This window comes from Egretta garzetta, unplaced genomic scaffold, assembly GCF_000687185.1.
Source record: "Egretta garzetta isolate BGI_Z169 unplaced genomic scaffold, ASM68718v1 scaffold251, whole genome shotgun sequence".
In the NCBI taxonomy this organism is placed as follows: domain Eukaryota; kingdom Metazoa; phylum Chordata; class Aves; order Pelecaniformes; family Ardeidae; genus Egretta; species Egretta garzetta.
The window spans coordinates 3,251,710-3,256,807 of NW_009258952.1; positions in this window are offsets into that span (position 1 = coordinate 3,251,710).

Genomic DNA, 5,098 nt, shown 5'->3' on the forward strand with positions numbered 1-5,098 from the left:
TCAACACCTTAACTTCCCAGTACACCACCTACTATTTCTATTACTCAGTTAAAATTTAACTATTATACCTCAAAAAATCTCTTATAAGGTCTAACTAGTTCATTCATGTTAAAACTATGAATACTTAAAGCAATTTGTAAGGCAATCAAGAGTTTACACATAAAAATTAAACATAGGTAATTAAAGCAATTAATATTTATTGAAATATTTACTTAGGTAGTATATCAAATGAAGCTAAAACACAGAGAGCTTGCATATCAGTACTATGTACACAGTCTTTCCATTCTGAGAAAACTGCAATTTACTCAGTGCATTGTATATATTGAGTTGTTCAGCCTTATAACATTCCATGTGGCCAATCATGTTATGCTAACTGCTTCTGTTTATGTGGTTTTTAATTTGAGAGAGGGATAAAAACTACTCAATCTCAATTACCATTTTAAGTATCTGAACTGGTATTTGAAACCTGGTCAACGATGAAAGAGTCTTGACAAGGTAACCACACAAATTACAGAATCACAGAATGGTTGAGGTTGGAACGGAACTCTGGAGGTCACCTTGTCCAACTCCCCACTAAAAGCAGGTTGTTAAGAGCTGTGTCCAGTTGAGTTTTAACAATCTCCATGGATGGAGACTCCACAACCTGTCCAGGCAACCTGCTCCAGTATTCAATCACCCTTAAAATATGGGAGATAGGATAAATCACTCACTCTCAGTCAACCATTATACTGTCAAAAATAATATAAGCATAGTTATGCTGGAAAAAGGAAAAAAAAATCTAAATCCTTTTGAAGATGTTGGTTTTTTTCTGCTTAGAAAATTGGCCTGTAAATAATAGAAAAAACAGGTTGGTTTTTTTTCCCAGTAGAAGCTTCCTTCATGAGAGGACAGGTGCTTGACACTGTAAAAAGTAACATAGGACACAATCCTTGTCTCTAGCAATTTACAGTATGCCATCAAAGCAAAATTTAGGACAAAGAACCTCAAGTACCTAGAAACACACCTAAAAACTTGGAAATTAAATGTATGCAGTTTTCCAGGGCTACAAAATAGACCTGTTCCTTACTTTTTATGGATAAGTATACATATAAACTGAAATGAGCTAAATTTTGTTTTGATTTTCAAATTTCTTTAACAATATTCTACATAGCCTGAACATAAAGCTGATAAGAATAACTATTTCTTCTTTAGAAGGAAAAAGTAATGGAGAAATAATCACAAATTACTAAAAAAACAAGGAAATTAATGTTTAAAATTCATATGAGGAAGAAAATTTTGCTGAAACTAAACCATATATTTTATATATTGGAGTCAAATGTAAGGAAGTGTATTAACAAAACCATTCACAAAATTTTTCCAGGTATTTTAAATCACAGATCTAAAGACATTACCATCAGAGTCTCAGTGGAAATCTGATGCTCTCCATTAGAGGCCAAGAACCACATAAGAGCAAAATAAAATAATTAAAAAAAATAAACCAGAAAATATGCAAAATCTTTCTGTTACTTCACAAACAGCAAAACCGAGTCACTAAACAGAGTTTATATAATACCTTAATCTGACAAAAGACAAAACCCCAATGATCAACCAACTTTCAATGTGGAGGTTACCGCATAAACCCTTCTTTTCCTCCAGAACGTAAATATTAAGATTCATTCTTTCCCCAGATTTGTATCTTCAAAGAAGGCTACATCGTGGCTGATTTTCAAACATATGTAAATAGTCATGGAATACAGCACAAAAATGTTCACAGTGACAGTCAACTTCTAATAATTATTTTGATTGATAAAAATGTCTAATGTCTATACAATGTAAATTCACCTACTGTACAATCTCTTCCACCAAAAACCATACCAAAGATTTTTCAGCACTAGTTCACTGCTTTACGCATCATGAACTACGGAACAGAATCAGTTGTCTCAACAGATCTGCATCTCCACCAGGGCTTCTGCTGGCTGTATGAGGCCGGTACTATGATTTTTCTCCTCCTCCTGTGCTGTCGTGATTATGCCAGCAGAATACAGTTGGATGTACCAATCTTAAAATTTCAAAGCAAAGAACAGATATTAATTTATGTCTACAACACTGAGAAGCAAGCAGGTATTTTACATACCGAGAAATCAAAGAAAGGTGAAGTGCTTTGTCTAAAGGCACTTGGAAGAAATGAGTAACAAAGGCATAATTAAAATTCAACATCAAGCTTCATGTTAATCCTTTAGACCTAACTGCCTTTTTCAAAGTGCATGATTTGGAACATCAAAAATAAGAATCAGTTCAGTCCCTTTTCTTAGCACATGCTTTAATGATAAAACACCGCATCCAGCTTCTTCCTCTATATTGGCACGAACAATCACCTTTCATGAAATGAATTTGAAATAAAAAAAAATATTAAGAAGGAAGCACAGTTAAAATTTAAATTCCACATTTGATTTGGTCTCTACCTCTGTGTACTGAAGGACCCTCAGGAAAACACACATACATGCCAGGTATGCTGGTATACCAACTTATAGGAGACTGATTTAATTAGTTTTCAATGCAAAGGTGCAGCACCTCAGCAATTATGAGATCGTTAATACAACAGAGCATAACAGCACCTTTAGAAATCTTGCCTAACCTCTAGGCACACATATAACTCCCATTAAGGCTAATGGGAGTCACATGTGTGCATCCAAGGGAGAAGAGACCCATTAAAACCGATACAACATATCCATTAATCTTCAGGTCACTCTTAAGGTCAAACATTATAAAAATGTTTATGAACAGTACTTACTAGGTATGCACGGTGGCTACTTTGGTTTTAGGACAGACCCGTGAGCAGTTAAGGCCATGGAAAATGCTTTAAAAGCATCACCACATTTCAAGTAGTGGCACGGAAATTTGAGAGTGCTTTTCTGTAGTCAGAGAGGACATTTTTCTATCATCTCCTGAAAGAATTAGAAGGATAGAAATGACAGGGAAGGCTAGACATGAATGAAAACCTTGGACAAAGGTATGCTCTAGCTTTTTTTTTTTTGTTTTTTTTTTCCATCCCCCACTCTTTCTTCATATTTCAGTCCCTTAGTTGTGGTTTTCCACTTCAGAAAGAACGTTAACTGCAGTGACTGAATTCCTAATCTGTGCAGCCTGCTACAAAGACACTACAAATAAGATTTTGATTATTGAATCACCAGCAAACTGCAACAATTCAAGCACTGCTTGCAGGGAGGGAAGGGGTGTTGAAAGTTTTTCAAAGAGAAAGGTAACCTTAATTTGCTACTTATTTCATTCTGGGTATCTGAAAACTCGTTTTCACCACCGTAGCGTTGTTTAAGCAAGCATGCTCTTTTCAAGCTTAGAAAAAGCTAAGGCTACCCAGTCTGTAAAACCCATCTGATCAGCAATGAATTTGCTATCTTTGTCCACGTTGAGTCATGGGGAAGAGAGATTTCACAGAGATCATCTGGCCCCCATGTTGCTGAATGAAGAGAGCAGAAGGAACAGCAGGAGGAAATGCGAGTGTCAGAAGAGTATAGAAATGAGGACAAACTTCAGACATGAACCTCTATTTGTTTACTGTTTCTTTCAGGAACTGGAGTGAATGAAGAAAGGTGGCTTCACCAACAGTTACTCGTCAACTATTCTGAAACTCATCTTCCAGAACTTGTGTCAAAACCCTTATTCTGCATGTGAGACTTGCTCAGCGCTCCCCAATTACACTTCCTGTTACAAGGTCTGTAAGTACTCCAAGCGCTGACTACTTGGCATTGCGAGCTTTTGTTCAGGGACCTCGTATGACAGACATAGTTGCATCTGGAGTGTGAGGTCAAAACACCCACAGGAGGCTGGAGAACAACCTCTCACCCAGAAAGCACGGCTCCCGGAGACAGTCACAACAGTAACAGCCCCACCAAGGAATAGCACATTGCTCCAGTCTCAAGTTGCAGGTCCTCTATTGCCTTTCTCTGGTATGCCCATGTCACACAGGGTCTCACTTCACAAGGTTTTTTTTTGGAAGATTAATTCCATGATTCAATTAATTTAATTACTCCTCAGCAGAAATAAACAATTGCATGATTTTGTTTCAAAAACAAAGCAAAAATCACCCCCAGTACCTTGGTGTTTATAGCAGACTATCTAATCATTTGGGGGTGATTGTGTTTCCTTTATTAGTGGTCATAAGCTTTCCACTACAATGTCTTTCTGTGAAAGAAGAGCTGTCCTAGCTCAAAAGATAGTTACCTCATTTTGCTTGAAATGCAGTTTTTGTATAAAAAGATCTAATCCCCATTTTGTGAAATCAGCCACATCAATTAGCCTTATTCACTTCAAACAGTTCTTCTAAAAGAGGAATTACTCACTGTTAACAAAATTAGGCATCTGTTTTGAAGATGCTTTACTGTTGTGAAAAATTACATGTAAATATTCAATGAAACTGTTCTTTCAAGATCATAACATTCATAAAGGGCTGTATCCTGTTCTGTGACACCACAAGTAGTCCAGAGCGCTACCCAATTTCTTGGCCGAGTTAGAAAAAAGTGGTTTAGAATCCACCAATACGTGCCCGCAGAATCCCCCACAGCCTCCTTAACACAGATAACCTCAGCAAGGTATCTGAAGAATTGGGACCCTTAACATCACCTGTGAATCCGTATTCATGAATATGCAAACCCCAAACATAGTTTCTGTTTGGAAATAAATAAATCACCATTTGAGTATCTTTCAATTTTTGTGTTTAATAATCAATGTAGATTCCTCTTAACCTGTTTGTACAGTCACGTTTTAAAGAGTTCCCTTTAATTTGCTTTCTAGAACCGTAACAGCCAACCTTCCAATGCAGTTTTCCTCAACAAGCGTGTCATACGTCCAAATAATACCTTCTGAGTCACCTAAGCCACTACGGGACGCGGGAGGGAGGGCTTGGCTGTCGCTAACGCCAGTACCCAACCGATCACCCCGGCCCCAAGCCGCGCGGGTGCACAGCTGCCGGAGCAATACCTGCCTGCCGTACTTCACAGGCCGTTGCGACACCTCCTCCCTACTCTGCTCTGTTCCTCCCCTCACAGCCCTGTGGATCCTATCAGTAAATCCTACATAAGCCCCTCGCCACCCACGGGCGGCG